The sequence below is a fragment of the Hylobates moloch genome, unplaced genomic scaffold (genome assembly GCF_009828535.3).
Source record: "Hylobates moloch isolate HMO894 unplaced genomic scaffold, HMol_V3 SCAFFOLD_1, whole genome shotgun sequence".
Taxonomy (NCBI): Eukaryota; Metazoa; Chordata; class Mammalia; order Primates; family Hylobatidae; genus Hylobates; species Hylobates moloch.
The window spans coordinates 32,386,966-32,406,265 of NW_026652276.1; the positions used below are offsets into that span (position 1 = coordinate 32,386,966).

The 19,300-nt window shown below is 36.0% G+C and overlaps 1 protein-coding gene across 22 annotated transcripts in view; it reads right to left on the reverse strand.

The window, feature by feature from the left end:
• MAP2 (microtubule associated protein 2) overlaps positions 1 to 19,300 on the reverse strand; it is a 310,676-nt gene that overhangs the window by 137,425 nt on the left and 153,951 nt on the right. For all 22 annotated transcript variants that reach the window (XM_058439038.1, XM_058439032.1, XM_058439003.1 and 19 more), the window contains exon 3: positions 17,068 to 17,135. The gene's annotated coding sequence lies outside the window, so the exon portion shown is untranslated. The remainder of the gene's footprint in view (positions 1 to 17,067; positions 17,136 to 19,300) is intronic.

The window sequence follows — 19,300 nt, forward strand, 5'->3', positions numbered from 1 at the left end:
AATGGAAAAACCCCAATTAACAGTGGCTTAAACAAAATAGAAATATAAGATTATCTCCTATTCAAAATGGCTGCTGAAGCTCCAGTCACTAAGTCTGAATTCCCACCAGAAGAAAGGAGGAAGAAGTGGCAAAGAGCACACTTACTCCATTTAAGTAGCTGATATACATTTCACACAAAACTTCTTTTCCAGCTTACTGGCCAGAACTTAGTCATATGGTCACACCTAGTTACAAAGGAGGCTGAAATTCTGGATCTTTTTCTAAATGGCCAAGTACCCATGAATCTCCCAAAAGCAGGAATCCTATTTTTACTGAGGAATAAAGAGAGAATAGGTACTGGGGGTAAAAGTAATCTATACCACATTAATTATTGGCTTTAGGTATGAGTTAGAAAAAAGACTTGTAAATTGTGCCAGCTTTTTGCAACAACAGAATATTAAAACACATCAAAATGAACTCGCTTTGAGTTAGCCCTTCATGTTTTGCCTAAGTCTCCAAGTACATTTTAAAATTTCAATTACCATCCAGATGGGCTGGTTAGGTTAAACAGAGCTTCACCATCGATAAATATGATTTTCTACTGCAAAAAAGCAGCCTCAGCTATGCCAATATTTGAGCATAGTTGTTTATGGTTTCATTTCCTTTACTTTTAATAGTGGCCATAAAAAGCCAAACAAATGCATTTTATTCACATTCCTTTGCATAAGGCCTTGAATTTAAAGTATGTCATGTCACTAGATCCATTAACATTTAACTAGGGCTGGTGACTTATCCTCTGCAAATAGAATGTAATAACTGCATAAGTTAGAATGTAATAACTGCATGCAGAAAATAAGAATGAATAGCAGTCATATATCTAATTGTATATGCATCACACTGTATACATTCACATGGTGTGCTTTGTCTGTTTGATGTGTTTTCAGTTTATTCCTAAGAATAAAGGCTATCAATAAAAATGCTGTGTTTTAATAATTTAGGGAAAATACACGTTTTATCATATCCACAAATGGTTTCCAGTACGTTGAAGTAAAAGGCCACTGTGATCCTTAACTTTCTCTCTACATTTAATCTCTTCGATTTTTACAATTAAGCCACTTTACTGTTATTTTTATTTTCTTTTTTCTTTCTTTTTTTAAATTATACTTTAAGTTCTAGGGTACATGTACACAACGTGTAGGTTTGTTACATAGGTATACGTGTGCCATGTTGGTTTGCTGCACCCATTAACTCGTCATTTACATTAGATATTTCTCCTAATGCTATCCCTCCCCCTGCTCCCTACCCCACGACAGGACCTGGGGTGTGATGTTCCCCGCCCTGTGTCCAAGTGTTCTCATTGTTCAGTTCCCACCTATGAGTGAGAACATGCAGTGTTTGGTTTCCTCTGCTTGTGATAGTTTGCTCAGAATGATGATTTCCAGATGCATCCATGTCCTTGCAAAGGACATGAACTCATCCTTTTCTATGGCTGCATAGTATTCCATGGTATATATAGGTCACATTTTCCTAATCCAGTCTATCACTGATGGACATTTGGGTGTCCAAGCTTTTGCTATCATGAATAGTGCTGCAATAAACATACATTTGCATGTGTCTTTATAGTAGCATGATTTATAATCCTTTGGGTATATACCCAGTAATGGGATCGCTGGATCCAACAGTATTTCTAGTTCTAGATCCTTGAGGAATCACCACACTGTCTTCCACAATGGTTGAACTAGTTTACACTCCCACCAACAATGTAAAAGCATTCCTATTTCTCCACATCCTCTCCAGCATCTGTTGTTTCCTGACTTTTTAATGATTGTCATTCTAACTGGTGTGAGATGGTATCTCCTTTTACTGGGTGCTTCATGTCTTAATCTCACTGAGAAAGCCGAAACTTTCAATTAACTGAAGCCAGATAAAATCAATAATAGTTTTGTGGCAGCTAATTAGCACCACTAAATTATACTCATTTTAACATAAATATTCATATTCTTAATATTGCCAAGAAAAGGATCACACACATTAAGTCATATATTCTATGCCAAACCTAAATTTCACATTTATTTTTACTTAGCTGAGAGTCTATCAACTACATTCTTGGTCTGCTTTCAACTTTGTCTTTCTGTGAGGTGAAAACTATATCAATGTGCAATTGCTTATTTTAATACTGCTACCACCATATAATTTCTAGTTCTTTTGAATTGTAGAAGGAGTTTTACTTCTTGCCTCTCCTTGGGATCACCTTGTAATTCCTATTCAGTAGGGAAGGCGTTTTCCTGTAACTAGTTAATCTCAAGGTTTTCATTTATTTGTTACTCTGGATCCATGAGAAAGTCTTATATATAAAGACAGTTGACATTTATATTCTACATCTTACAATATGTACTTGTATATTCCATCTCAACACTGAGAATTAGATCTTATCATTATTTTACAGAAAATAAAGGCCAAGGAAAGGAATTTTTCCAACCAGGTAGTAAATACTAGAGGTAGAACAATGAAATAATAAGTGCAAAAGATTGTAGTGCAAACATATACTGTTATTATGAATATTCAGAGTAAAAAATATGAAATATGATCAGTGATAGAATTCTTACACACACTTCTTCTCTCTATTAAGTATCAGTAAATGATAAAATTATCAAAAATACAGTGTAACCCTAGGAGAAATTTTGAAGATATTCTAGACATCAAATGCAGATGGGCTGAGATAGAAAGAGAAAAAACACCAGGGAAACGTGTTTTTTTAATAGTAGGACCCCTGAGGAAACCCCAAGCTTAGCGTAATCAAATACAGAGTCCTAGAGGACTATGGGAGCAACATCATGGCAATTCATTAAGAAACTTATTCAGAACATTTGAGACCCTTCTTCTTCTCCCTTGAAGCCTTCATCTTCAAAATAAGAACTGGTCTTTAATGAAAGCATGTGATCAGTTTTGGAACCTGGTCTAGTACAGATAAATCCAGGCAGAACTAAAACACATGGTGGATGTGCAAAGATCTTACCCTGCTCATTGCCAGCTTGCCAGCTGTTTCTCCATACTCCCTCTGGGATGCCTGATTTTTTTTTTTTTTTTGCATCTGTTACCGAGGCTAGAGTGCAGCGACACAATTATAGCTCACTGCAGCCTTGAACTCCTGGGCTCCAGTGATCCTCTCGTATCAGCCTGTCAAGTAGCTGGGACTACAGGCGAGAGCCACCATAACCAGCTAATTTGTGTGTGTGTGTGTATACATATAATTTTAAAATGTGTGTATGTATATATATATATATATTTTTTTTTTTTTTGTAGAGACAGGGTCTTGGTGTGTTGCCCAGGCTGGTCTTGAACTGCTGGCTTCAAATGATCCTACTGCCTCAGCCTCCCAAAGTGCTGAGTTTACAGATGAGAGTTACCACACCCTGCTGATACCTGCATCTTGACAGATTCTGCCCTCTTACCTAGAACCATTAGTCAGCCTTCACGATTAATGGGGATACACAGCTACACAACTGCAAAGGAGACTTACAACAGCGACCTATGATTCTCAACTAGTTCTTCATTCATTTTTTTAATTAAAAAATACAAATTAATAAAATAAAAATTTCAAAATCAAGATTTTTGAGAAAAATAAGCAGCACAAACAATAACAATACATTTTAAAAATCACTTTTGAGGAAGTAGAGGTGATTCAGGAAAGAAGAGAGAACTTACAAGTATTTTTCTCAGAGAGATTTGAAAGGATGTCATTTACATACTTTAAAAATGAACATCCTTTTAAAAATGAATTATGGAAAAGTGTCAATCAGAAAATAAGAAAGAATTCTTGGAAATTAATATATGACTACCTAAATAATTTGAATTTAAATTGATTACATAATTTGAATTGATTTTTAAAAATAGAATTAGCAGGACTAAAGGTAAAGTTGATGATTCAGTTGACAAAAAGGAAAAAAACCTCGAATGGAGAAAAAGTGAAAAAATGACTTAAAATATTTGAAAAAGGAGACATTATAGGTTCTGGAGGTTCCATATTTATCATTAGGAATCCCCTAATCACAGAAAAGAGGCAGGAATAGCAAGAAAAATCAAAGAAGAGCAAACCACAATTCCTTTGAATTAAAAAGATATTATTAAAAATAGTCTGATTGCCAAATAGGTTAAATGAAAAAAGACCTTCATCTGGACACATCATTTTCAAATAGCACAAAATTCCTAAAGCCTACTAACAAGAAAACCATCAAAGTATTTCACAAAAGAATGAGAACCTGACTTATTTCAGACTTCATATCAGTAACACTGGATGCTAAAATATAATGAAGCAAAACTGCATACCTGATCAAATTATCAATCAAGTATAAGTACCATGTGAATATATAGTTCAAAACATGTAAGGACTCAGATTTATTAGTGACCGGCCACATACGAATAAATGCCTTCACACGGAGCTCCAGTCAAACCAAAAGGAAATACAGAAAAGATAACATGAGATAGAAGTCACTGGGAGACACGAATATAGCCTAAAATGAGGGTAAGTCAGTCATGACTTGTGGGGCAAATACAGCCACCATCTGTTTTTGTAAATAATGTTTTATTGAAACACAGCCATGCCTATTCATTTACTTATTATCTATGGTTTCTTTTGTGGTACAATGACAGAGTACATTATAGCTGCGACAGAAACTGTGTAAGTTGCTGTGATGGTGATTAGATGACCCTCAAAGCCAAGAATATTTACTAACTGCCACTTTAAAGAAAAAGTGTGTTGAACCTAGCTTAGAAGAAAGAAATTAGGTTGAAAAGGCATTAAAGCCTCTGGATCTCAACACTTAGAATATTTTCACTTGAAAAGCAGGAGTTGGGAAGACACAAGATTACCTTTACTTTTCAGTGGTTCTGATTACAGTGTTTGATTCAACAGGGAAATATATTTTTGAATATATTCAAAATATTTTTGAATCAACATAAACAAAATACAGATTGCTTAATTATAAATACAGAATAGAATACATTCATAATAAACCTTGACAATATAAAAATTATAATTACCTAACAAATAGAGGGGAGAGGGAGAAAGTGTTAGTGTGCTAAATTTCTCACTTTTTATTGTAGTAAATCAATAGCTACTGTCCAAAGTTAAGAAATGGAAGTATACTATTTACAACTAAAATGGTAATCAGAAGAACTCTTGGGGAATAGCAGTTATCGAAATGGTTTTCACTGGGATGTGAGATTGGGAATGGGAACAGTTTTGGTCCTCTGGTTTTGGCTTGTTTTTAAACTTTTATTTATTCGCCATAAGTAGGTATTACTTTAACTTAAAAACAATAAATTCACCTCTCATTCAAATATATACCATTCTATGATAAGTACTGTTTAAGGCAGTAGGAAAATTGTGGTGGGGAAACAAAAGTCCTCGTTTTTATTTTTTTTAGACTTTAAATTCTTGTAGAAGGAGATAGAAAACGAACAACTTGGGCATTATTGACATTTTGAGCCAGATAACTCTTTATTGCAGAAAGCTGTTCACTGTAGGAGATTTAGCAGCATCCCTGGCCACCTCTACTCATTAGATGTCAGTAGCTCTTGCTCCAGTTGTGACAATCAAAAATGTCTCCAGACATTTCCAAATGACTCCTGGCAGAGGGGCCCCCAGGTTAGGGGAAAAGCCTTGGCTTTGGGGCCAGACAGACCTGAGTTTTATTTCAGCCCCCACAAACAACTAGCTCTTTGTCTTTGGAAAATAGACTTACCCTTGCTAAACCTCATTTTCCTCTTCTGTGAAATTAAGCTTAAAAAAACAAAACAAAACAAAACAAAACAAAAACAGAAACAAACAAAAAACAAACCAAATGGTCTTATGAGGCTTTTTTGTTTTGTTTTTTCATAATCTCATAAAAAAGGTATGTATTTGGCATATAACATGCATTAAATAAACACGAGTCATTACTATTTTAACTCTAATTGTAATAATGATCATGAAGAGGAGGACAGTAGCAGCAGGTGGAGTGAAGACTGTGTGCTAAGGGTAGTGGGCGAGGAGGAGAGTAAGCCTAGGCCTAGGATGCCTGGGTGAAGGTTCTGGTTATGCTCCAGAGTAGAACTCTTCAATCAAACCCTCTGTGATAATAGAAATGTAAGATAATATATAATGTTCTATAAAAAGAATGTGGCTATCAAGCGCTTGAAATGTGGTATTATTAAGGAAGTCAACTTTCAATTTTTAAAATTTTTATTAATTTGAGGCCAGGGATGGTGGCTCACACCTGTAATCTCAGCACTTTAGCAGGCCAAGATGGATGGATCACCTGAGATTGGGAGTTCGAGACCAGCCTCACCAATGTGGAGAAACACCGTCTCTACTAAAAATACAAAATTAGCCGGGCGTGGTGGTGATCGCCTGTAATCCCAGCTACTCTGGCAGCTGAAGCAGGAGAAGCACTTGAATCTGGGAGGCAGAGTTTGCGGTGAGCCGAGATTGCGCCATTGCACTCCAGCCTGGGCAACAAGAGTGAAATCCGTCTCAAAAAAAAAAAAAAAAAATTCTTAATTTGAATTTAAATAGCTGCATGCGGCTAGTGGCTACTGTATTTATTAGCCAGCACTGTTTGAGATAGCAAATGAGAGCCACTAAAGGGGGAAAAATAACAGGAAGCGTGTTCTAGTTTGTCTGGAAGATTAAGGTAGTGATGGTGTTTGGGGAAGGGAGACCAGATAAACACACTTCAGTAGCCCTGGTGTGCTATTGAAAGCATGGATGGGGTGGTGGAAAGGAGAACTGGGGAAGAGGTGGGTCGCTGCACTGCGCATGGCCTTGGTGGACCCATTCCCATGGGTGTCTGCCTCGGGACACCTAACCTCCACCTTGACCCTAACTCAGCAGCTCCTGAGGTAATCATTTTCTTTATTTATGTTCCCCTTCCATATCTACATCTGAGACCAGAACTGAGATCCAGTTTAAATTTTTTCTTTATAAGCTCTTTTAATTATCCTAACAACAGGCAAATCACAATGCCTATGTTTTAAAATGTTTCTCCATAGATGTACTCTTTTGAAACCTTAATAAATTTCTTTGTTATCCTGAATTCTTACTGCGTTATTTACCATTCACTTAAAATTCTGTGGAACTCAGAACTGAACAATGAATTATTAATTTATCCTTCTTTCAAATGTGTTTTAAATCAATAATATTTCATTATTTCATTTTCTGTGATATATTCAGCTTTATCTACTTTTAATGTTGAAAAATTGTAAACCATTTCAGTAAAGACTGTGCTATTTTTACTAGTATTTACATAAATCCATGCCACACTAATCCAAGACTTGGAAGGGCAGGAGTCTTTTAAGGTAGGGCAATCCACTTAGTAGAGGTCGCCACTGCCTTAGATTCCTTATTTTAGCAATCAAGTCAGTGCATTATTAAAATATTGTAGATTTAGGGCAATACACTCATTTATCTGCTTTAGCTTCATAGTAGTAGAAAGTAAAGTCTTTGGAGTCAGAACAAGGATATGTGTCGCAGGTTTACCATTTTCTAGTGCAGTGACTTGAGTAGGTCACTTGCATTCTTCAAACTACAGTATTTTCATCTTTACCAAATATAATAACAAGGTCTGCCTTTCCCATTCCAAAGACCATTGTGAGCTTTGGAACACCATGTATTAGAAAATGTTTCATATTACTTAAAAGTGGTACAGAAGTGGTTATTTTTTTTTGTCCTAAAAATCTAAATGCAGCTTCTTAACTGGTTGCATTATTCTAACAATTTTATAATTCACAGTCTATACCCTGGTAGTGTTTGCAAACATAACATAGGGAGCTTATTCCATTAAGCATACACACATTGCATGCTTAATGTAATACATTACATTTATTATTTCTCTTTTATCTCTTGGATTATCCACTTTCCTACAGAGGAAAAGTACAGCCAGAATTATATGAATTTCTCAGGCTCATGAATTCTTGTATGATTTTTTAAATGTTTTGATTGTTTTTTTTTTGTTTGTTTGTTTGTTTGTTTGTTTTTTTTGAGATGGAGTCTCACTCTTTGGCCCAGGCTGGAGTGCAGTGGCGCGATCTCGGCTCACTGCAAGCTCCGCCTCCCGGGTCCAGCCCTTCTCCTTCCTCAGCCTTCTTAGTAGGTTGGACTACCGGCGCCCGCCCACCACGCCCGGCTAATTTTTTGTATTTTTTTAGTAGAGACGGGGTTTCACCGTGTTAACCAGGATGGTCTCGATCTCCTGACCTCGTGATCCACCCGCCTCGGCCTCCCAAAGTGCTGGGATTACAGGCGTGAGCCACCGCGCCCGGCCAAATGTTTTGATTGTTAGATCTCTTATTTCCTCAAATGTCATCTTGGAAAGTCAATCATTTTAGGAATTTCTGCTCCCACTATTTAAAGTATAGGCAGTCTACTTAGGTTTTTTTTTAAGATTCTGAAATATCACAAATTTTCCTGAAGTTATGTTCAAAATTATGTTAATTAGTGGCTCTTGGGCACTATGTCAGAAGAATCCTTAACGCCTGCATGCTTCACCTTGTTCTGTATATGTTAACATGAAATCTTACCATGAGAAAATCATATAAAATGCAAGAAAATAGTTTTAAAGAAAACTAAGCACAACCATTGTTCACCTTGGAAATAAAATGTAAGATCTTCCCAAAAAGAGACATCATTTCTTAAGTTCCTACACATGGTGAAGAAATATATTTTGGTTATAATACATTAAATGGAGTATCTTTTCCTTAATAATTGCCATAGGTGAATCAATGTACATCTGGCTTTTTAAAATGGTCATAATGTAGTCATTAACACCAGGAGAGAATCTGAAAAAAGGTTAATGCAAACCATCTGAGGCAGACCGAAATGGAACCTGCAAAACAAAACAAAACAAAAACAAAAACAAAAAACAAAACTTACTCAGACTTCTATTTTGAGAAAGAGAGACAATCTTGGAAGACCAGAGATGATTCTGTGCTACTCTGAGACTCTTAACAATTGAATGCATGGGCACAGTATTCAAATTCTGCAAATAGTCAATCCAGCTTGATTATGCAAAGAAGACCAGTGCTGTCCATTACAGAAAGAGTAGACTGACACATACACACACCCATGTACAACACTCATTTTTCTTAACTTCGACTTGGCATGTGCATCTAGAGTATTTTCTATGTAGACAACATACAGAGTGCAAAGGTGCCTGTTAACATGGCTTCTCTCCTCAAGGACCTTGCCTAAGTGTTCTTGAGGAAATGTGATTACCAATTTAACTTGACTTCACATAAAAACTAATTTGATACTTCACTGCAATTTTAAATTTCTAGTTTCTAAGGACATTGCTCATGCCTATTGTGGCTGTTTAAGTAAACAACAAATTACAAAATGATAACAAGGTCTAGAGACCTGGTCATGGCATAGTCTAGAAAGAGAACTAGCCCCTTAAGCAAAGGATAAATGCTAGTAAGGATGAGGACACCACAGATATTTAACATGCACTTGAGCTATTCTGCCTTGAAGGATGGGTATGTTATATTTATTTGATTTTTTTCTTAGGTATTTTATAGCTACAATGAGTGATGTGAGGGTAATCAAACAGGTCAGTGCTCCCACGTTCCCATAGCTAAAAGAGATGACTAGAGTTACATTCTAGCACTGGAGGCAGAAAGGTAACATTCCTCTTGACAGAGTCTGTCAAGGCTTCTTATGAATACTTGGCCCCTCTGAACGCTCTGATTGTCTACACACAGAGGCATTCTCCTGTAGAGTTCTGACAAATCCCTCAGAGGGATGCAAGTTGCTGTCACCAACCAAAACAGTCCACCACAAAGAAATGATTTCAACGGAAAAAAAAATGCTTTCTTGAAGTCAGAGACCATCTTCTGTTCCCCTGTGGCTTTAAGCAGAGTCACCCAGGGCTTTTAGTAGGAGTGGGTGACAAGAGGATGGAATGTGGAGACTCAGAAGCTTCCTACAGAGGAGTGTCATGGATGTCAAGAGCTAAGGGGCCAGAGAATTTAGCAGCTCAGTACTGTGCTGGAAATCCAGGCAGAGAGGACATTAAAGTCCAAAGAAGTCATGAGGCAGGAAATAGAACTGGAATTAAGAAACGGACACAGGGTTATATAGAACCACATCCCCAAACCCAAGTCACCGAAATTCATTATATGGCATAATAAGCATTGAGAATGGGCAGAAAGAATGGAATGCCAGTAGCTCATTTGGGTTGATTTAATGGATTTTTCATAAAACAACTGGCTGGAATTTAAAAACTCAGGAGTAGAGAGGCAATTTGCTCTTTGCATCAAAGAGGTTTAAAAGTATGCTATGTTGCTGAATAAGAAGAGCTCACTTCAGACTTGCTCACCAACCACTCCTCCAATCATTTCTCATTTTTCTTGCCCAGACATTTGCCTTCTAGCCTTTTACTAATCAAAGCATGGTCTCCATGGACCAGCAGCATCATTACCTGGGAGCTTGCCAAAATACAGAATCTCAGGCCCCTCTTTAGACCTACTGACTCTGAGTCTGCATTTTAGTAAGATCCCCAGTTGACTCTTCTCTGCTTTAAAGTTTAAGAAGCAAATCTCTTAGCATCTACTCTTAACCCTTTTATAATTCATTCTCTGTACAGCTGCCTGAGTAATTTTAATTTTATTTGTTAGCCCACTGATTCATTCCACTTTCTAGAAGGAAAGTTCCAAAAGGGCAGGAAAAGGGAATGGAATTGGGTATTCAATTAATATTCATTGAATGAATATCCTTCAGTCCAGGATAAAGTCCAGATGAGATATGCAAGGTTTCCCATATTTTTTCTTTACCACTTCAAAAGTCTCGCCCTCTTTTCCCTTGCTCTTATTTATAAGGAAGCTACATTTTGCATGCCAAGCCCAAATTCTTGTCCACATTCTTTATACCCTTTCCTTTAGAACATTTTCTATAAATTTGTCCTTTTTCTGATTACACATGTAGCACCCCTCTCTACCTGCCCCTGCCTTTGGCTTGTGATTTTGCATGTTAATAAGCAGCAAAAGCCCACTGAAGTCACCACCTTCTTGCTTTTCATATTTTATCTCTCTTTTCTTTGAGTTCTGGATTTCTTAAGTGTATTTTTCTATTGTTTTCATATCCTTATTTACTCATTCATTTCTCAAGATCTTGTTTCTGTCTCCACGATTTGACTAGTTAGAGTCAGACCCAGATTTAAAACTAGGCCTAAAAAACATGTGCAACTCTCTGAGTCTCTGCACCTTCATTAGTAAAGTGGGTATAATAGAATCGACATCACAGATACTGTGATAATTAAAGTGCCTTTCACAAATGCTGGCACATGGCAGCTGCTAATGTAAGCTCAGATTCTCCTTGGAGGAAAGCCGAGGCTCATTTTGAAACGACCAAATTTTATCTGTCCAGGAATTTGACAAAATAGAATACAGTGATTTTGTTTTAAGTAACTATCCATTGGAAATTATTTAAAATATTGTGTAAGCATAATGTACAAACTATTCCACTGCAGCATTATGGTGATAGTGAAAAACTGGAAACAGCAGGGAATAAAAATGTCCAATCTTTAGGTGAGAGAATAATATGCAGGTGGCAAAATGTTGTAAGAAACGCTTAAGACACTGCTGAATGAAAAAAGGCAGAATTCAGAATTATATCCTTATGATTTTGATTATGAAATTTTAAAAGCAATAGGATAAAAAATACATCAAAATGTTTTAAAAGTGTTAACAATAATCTCTGGATTGTGTAATTATGAGTGACTATTATTTCCTTCCTTACACTCTTCCAAATTTTACAAAATGTGGATTTATTGTTTTTATAACAAAATAGTTATTGAAATAAATAATAATCCCAGCAGCATTTTCTTTATTCTCATTCTTCATTTTTTCTGGAAAATTTGAGTTTTAACTTTGTTTTCTATAACCTTCCCTGTCCTCTTCTTTCTTTGCTTTTTTCTTTTTAATTCTTCATTCAACTCTAATTCTTGTCCCTTATTTTGCATCTTAAATGCAGGTACTGCCAAGAGATTCCCTCTGGTCCTCTTCTTATCCTTCTTGTTAATATCACCCACGCCCTCCCTCCCTAACTTCCCTTCTCAGCTTTGGATCTGCATGTTCTGCAATCTACGAGCCCAGTCCACCCACATATCCAGCCTCATGTCCTAAACATACCTCTTCATTTTTTATTCGCGTTCTCACTCATTCATTTAGCATTTATTGGCTGTCTGCTATGTACTAGGCATTTTGCTAGCGACTAGAGATACAATAAAAATAAAAGAAGGACTCTTTCCTCGTGTAGCTCTCAGCTACTTTCTCCCTTTGCTTTTTTCAGTTATCCAATTCAAACTTCAGAGTCACCTTTGAGTCCTTCTGCTGTTCATTCCTCCTACCAATCAAGCAATTGTTCTACTCTGTATATGAACTTGAGCTCAGAAGCATCTTTCATTATCATGACCCCTTTTTCATGCCCACAGTCAATACCCTCTTTGGACTTTTGTTTTTCCCCTGGGATTATTCTATGACAGCTTCTGAAGTGATGCTTTCTTCAACATGCTCTCACACACAGTTCTGATTTATCTCACACAGAGCTATAAAACAAATAATCTGAAAAGACAGTTTGGTCATAGTAGTCTCCTGCTCAAACTAGTCAATAGCTTCCCACTGAATAAGAAACAAACCTCCTCAACTGGCATTCAAAGCCATCTTCCAATGTATTAAGTTGAACTGAATAAAATTTTCTAATTTTATAATTCAAAAAAGATGAAAATTAGCCATTTCATATGATACAACTTTATCCTCTAAGAGTCCTGTTTTTCTGCTCTATACTCTAGAATATGAATGAGATCAGTCTGTGCTTTCCCAGCATGTTCACTTCCTTTGATTCCTTTGCTAATGTTTGTTCTTTCTGGAGCTCCTCCATACGTTGTGTCCCCCTTGAATACTTCTATTCATCCCCAAGTTCTGCCTCAAAAAACTCATGCTCAATAAAGTATTTCCTGTTGAGTCCCATTCCAATGATTAGAATTCATGCCCTGTAATGAAGTCCCTTAATAAATTATCCATAATATGTTACATATACACCATGGAATACTACACAGCCATAAAAAGAATGAAATCATGTCCTTTGCAGCAACATGGATACAGCTGGAACCATTATCTTAAGCAAATTAATGCAGGAACAGAAAACCAAATACCACATATTCTCACTTATAAGTGGGAGCTAAACACTGGGTACTTGTGGACATAAAGATGGCAACAATAGACACTGGGGACCACTAAAGCGCAGAGGGAAGGAAGGAGGAGTTGAAAATGAACTATTGAGTACTATGCTCAGTACCTGGGTGACAGGATCATTCATACCCCAAACCTCAGCATCATACAACATACCCAGGTAACAAACCTTCATGTACTCCCTGAATCTAAAATAAAATCTGAAAAAAAAAAAATTATTTATGTCTTTCTTATGGTACCAGTGAGCCTTGGTACTACTTCCTCATCTTATTTTGCTGACTCCAACTGAGCTCCGGAAGTGTTCTCCTGTAAATACTCCTTTGCAAGTAGAGACTCTTAATACATATTTGTGTAATTGTTAGTATCTTCAGTGATTTTTCCGAGTTAGTTGTCCTTGAGGTTGAATTGGTATTTTTACTCTGCCCATGGCCCTGTTGCCTGCTTGTTTATTTATTTTGGCCACTTGAACATTCTTCTGCCATTATTTCACTTTAAAAAGAAAAAAAAACCCAAATCTTGCAAGTTATAACATCAGTTATGCTATTTAGCACTTGGATTCTCTAATTTTCTTATATAGATTATGCAATTCAAAATAACATTTCACTATAATGACATGGAAAATGCTTTATGAATACATTTATTTTAAAACTTCCTAATTTATCTTTGGCATTCATCCTTGAAGAATAAAGTCCTTCAAGTTAAATATAAAAATTAAAATACAATAGAGCTTGAATATTAGTTAAGTATTTGAGCACATATTCACTTATACCATAGATAAATAGATAGGATGGATAGATAGATAGATAGATAGATAGATAGATAGATAGATAGATAGATAGATAGATCTTGATTTATACTTGCGGATAAATCAAGATAATTGCAAGTATACTGTTTTAACCTTATTGCATGGAACACCAAGACAATGACTAGGAACCAAAAATCTGCTAGAAAAAAATGTGGTAAAATTTAGTGTTTAATATGAAGGACTTTTGAGGCCAGACTTGGGTTTGCCCAACTGTAGTCTCAATTCATTTATCTGTAAAATGGAGACCATACTTATCTCCCAGGATTATAGGGAGAGCTAAAGGAGATAATATATGTTAAGGACTTACGATATTGTCAGTCACATCATTAATAACAAAAAATTATACTTTTAATAATGAAAATAAATGACAGCAAGAAAGAATAGCATTCTCTAAAGCCATGTGATTCTAGAAGTTTCTTGATAGATTCCTTAAATATATAGAAAATATTCTATCTATCTATCTATCTATCTATCTATCTATCTATCTATCTATCATCATCTATCTATCTATCATCTATCTCTCTATCCTTAAATGCTTTGTTGCTCATTATGGACTGGTAAGTATGACATCATTTCTCATATTACATTTATAGAGAGGGGGTGGGGGGAAAGGCCTCCTCCCCTTTGCTGCAGCAAAATCTTGGCCAAAGACATGAAAAGCAATAAACAATGTCAAGCCTGGGAGTAGTATTTAGGAAGCGTCCATAAGCAAAGCTCAGGCTGCAGTTTGGCATATTTCCCCCAGCTGATGAAAGTGAAAGGGGACATTTCAAGAATTCTTTCCGTTTTAATCTAAAACCAGAAAAATCCTTTTCCGTACAGCCTAAAGAAATTTCTATACACGGTTTGTCACTTTTATATCCAGTGTAATGATCTAATTATTATTTATTAGAAACATGTAATGAATATTTTGGGTAACTAAAAAAAAATGACCAGATGTCTGTTTCACAGTGTATAATTTTAAGAAAGTCAAGAACAAAAAACTAATGGGGGAAAATGCTGACAAATTCATTTATTCATGAAATAATTAAATAAATATTTATTGAATTTCTACTGTGACCCAGGCACTATATATTATATGTTAAAAATATAAGTGAAAAAAAAATGAGTGAAATCAGTAAAGGAATTAACTCATCACAATATTGACTAGAAAAACCATGATATAGGTCCCAGAATTTGACTCTAGTAGTCAAATTCTGTTCTGCTTTAACTACCCAACCTACTATTTTAATAACTCATTTTTTATTATATGCATTTTGTCAGCATACCGCTAGATGAATTTTTAACTCGTCCTCCAAAATTTAGATGCCAGAGGCCTGTTGGTGAGATCATATGCCCCTTCTCCAATATCCAGACAAATCATAACAGAACTTATTAGTTCCTATTGACAATGCATTGGAGTCATTTTTTAGCAGTTAAATAATTTCACCCTTTTCCAATTCATACACATATCCTAAAGTTCAAAATTAATATAATGAGTTGCTGAACGAGTCTGAAGATTAGGAAATAGATCTTCATGTAAAATATATGCTCTCTGGATTTAATTAGATGGGAAAATACCAAATAGATTTTTTTTTTCCACCAAACATAAATATTTTCACTTACTTTGAGTGAAATCTAAAAAGAGAGAATGGTCTCAAGAGTTTTACAATATCTAGGCGAAATAGTCCTGTTTGGGGGATTTCATACACGATTCCACTGAGTAATTTCTGAAGAAGAAGTGCAATATAATTTCATGTGTCTCAAGACTAGCATTAGCTTTTGTTCAATATCTGAAATAATGCAATTTCCTTTCTTAGAACACACTGATTTATTTTAACGAATTCATTCTCCTGTTCAAAAATCTTTATGTGATGCTGCCTACACTCTAGAAGGCTGAGGACAGTGTCATCTACCCCTTCCCTCTCTCTCTCACAATAATTACCCACAGCAGCAAGGCTCTTAAGAAGTGCTTGTGGAATGAATAAATTAAAGTTCTCATGATTATATATTGCAGATATTAACAAAGGACAATGTATTACTCTCCTTCACCTGCTACAAATATTCACACTCATAGGTGTACACTCACATACTTATAATATTTCAGGGTCAGTAGTTGGACACTATTTTCAGGCATATTTTTTAAAAACTAAACTTATTGTGTAAAATGCTTTGGACTGACCGTCTTGAGAGGAAGTATTATACATAGATCCCAAGGAAAGGCTTAAAAGGTATTACTGATCTTCTTCTCAGCAGGGCAGAAAATGTCTTCCATTTTTTAAAGGCAAATTACAAATACAGGTTTTATTGATATTAATAGGTATTAAAGACGGTCTTAAAGAAAAGATAATATCCATAATTGCCATCTCAAATCAATATATATCCTGAGGCTGAATTTCAAAATTGATGTTTTTCACGTAAGGCATGAGGCCCAGGATCAAATGGATTCAAGTGCATTCATGGCAAGATGAAGGATTACTTTCTTATGCTGTCAATTCCAAATAAAGCAAATGTAAAATAACTTCTTTTAAGAACTAACAACCTCGGCCTTTAAATATATCCATTGCTAAAGACTGAAATGTCAATAAAGAAGTTACAATATTTTATTTGTAAAGCCAACAATACTGAGTCATTCCTGGGCTTTCATCTCTAGCACCCATTCTACCTGGGAAGGGCAAGGCATTTCATTTAACCATTTTAATAAATCACTTAGCAGGATTTGTTCAGATAAAATCATTACTTAGCATATTTCTCTTAAATTCAAATTAATGAATTTTCATTTAGATGGAGAATTTTGGACTTAAAAAAAACCATTACAATGATAAAATCTCCAAATAAGCCAAACATGTTGATATTTGTTAATAACTTGCAACATAGGCAAAAGACACAATTCTTTAGTCATCTTCTAATCAAAACAACCTTAGATAATAGAATTATCTGCATAGAAAATGGTATATGCAATAGACAATGATCAGCTTAAGGATAAAAGACCAATCATAGATAAATTAATTTAAATAAAAACATTCCAATTCTCCCCTGAATTTCCCTCATTAAAACATCCAAACAAAACATGTGGTACCTTTTAATTTTCTGAATGAGTAGCTCCCAATCAATGCTTCCCCGGTTAGAGACAACAAGCTGAAGAATCTACCGAAACAAAACAAAAGAAAAAATATATATATATGGATTTGTTAACTAAATATCAAAAATTATAACTCACCAGTAAGCAAATGCATTCTTTATACTCAAATAATAAATCTATGCCTGGAGGTCTGTAGCACAAAAAAATGCAGTACTTGAATATTTAGGAAGCTCAATAATGAATTTTAAAAGATCTTTACTCTGAGATTACATAAAGCACATCCTATGAAAAACGAATTGAAAATGAAACGAAATAAAATTAAAAGCCCCAAACCATTACCAGCGCATATGCAGCAATACCACTCAAGTCTAGCCTTTGAGAACTGCTGCAGAATCCTTCTCCGGAAGCATTATCCCCACAGGCTGGCTCTCTGGCTCTCTAGCTCCAGACAGACGCAGTCTGCAAGCCACCAGCTCGTGTCTGTGTGTGCCGGGGAAAGGGAAGCTGCAAATTAGAAGTCCCCGCAGTGGCGAACAGGAAAATAAGGCGAGTGGGAGAGAGGGAGAGAGCTCACTAGCCTCAGAATTTTCGAGAATGATGACAAGCCACTCAGCTCCGCCATCATTCACTGACAATAGGATGCAGCCCTCACTTACGATTTAGCGGTTTGCCATAGGGGCTTCTGGTACCAAATGCCTGACAGGCATTTTAATTGCCTCCATCCAAGTGTGTCCCCAGGAGTCGAGTCTATCAGCCTATGAATGTCATCATCTGGTCTCCTTTGTGTTAATGCCAGACACACACACACATACACACACACGCACGCACACACACACACACCGCTTAAATAGAGAAACCGTTTTCAGGCATATAGGATTACAAACAAGTTAAGCTACACAAACTGGACATGACTAAATACTAGTTTATGGGAATTTTTATTATCTGCATTAAGGACATCAGAGATTTGTTGATGTTTTGTCATTGGCAGATAATTACAATATTTTTAACTATCGCATATTGCTTATTTATATTCCAAAATAAATATGTTCATTAAAGAAATGCATATATTTATGTATATGTTCCTACAGAAAATTCAATACCCTTTTAACAGTTATAATTATGCACTTGGCCATGTTTTCCTTACAAGAGAAAAAGAAAAAAAAAAAAACAAAGAGAATTAGAAAACCAGGGCCGTTATGTGATTTCTGGGGGCAATCTATTTATTCCATTTACATACAAAAGCAAAAGGAGGTGGCAACCAACTTGGTCCTGGGGCTTTTCAGTCCCTGAGGGCCCAGGCAGAGAATTCAATCTTTGACATAATCTGTATCCCCTCCATGTTAGCAACTGAAATTAGCAGTTGAATATCCCTGTTTTACAGTGCCCTTGCGTAGGGAGGTTAAGTGTGGAATAATTCCCTGCATTTATTTCCTGGGGAAAAGGGAAGGAGAAAAATGTCAATAAATAAATTAATTTTTACAGCATTGTTAGCAACCTGAACCAGTGAATGGAGCAAAATTCGATGAGAACCAAAAAGGCCAGCTGTGAAGAAGGTTGCTGGGAAGAAGCATCACCATGGTTACTGGAAACAGAAAGTCAAGAGAAAAAAAATATGATGGCAGAGAAGAGAGAACGAGACTACAGGGAAGGAAATTGAGAGACAGATGATAGGCTTCTTTTTCTTTTTCCTTCTTGAAAGAATCGCCTCCATCAGTTTAATACTGTATTTTGAATTAAGATAAATTTGCATTCTCCTTGAGCCACCTTTCTGCCCCATTTTTTAATCACTAACTAATTTCGCTTTCATAAATATTCAAACTACAGTTCTTTTGTATGAGATCAATTCTGCTACCCCTTGCCTCTGTCCAAATACTGGCTTCATGGAAACCATTTAGCCTAGTCCACATCCTTTGTTTCATAGGTGAGAAAGCTAAGGCCCAAAGAATATGACCAAGGTCACAAAACCCAGGCACCCGCAGCGTTTCCTGATTCAATCCTTTGCTTTTCTTCTCTCACCAAGTGACTTTCTTTCCCTGCTCTCTTTTGTTCTGTTTGCAAGCAATACAGATTCCAGAAACATCCTTTGTCTTTGATTTTTTAAACCTTCTTATATTTGCTACAGTAGTGATGTCCCTCTTTAAAATGCATTGCAATCATTCTAAAGACTTTTGCAAATATCTGTGCTGGATTGTATTTGAGGTCTGAGGAATCTGGGGTAATTATGTCACTG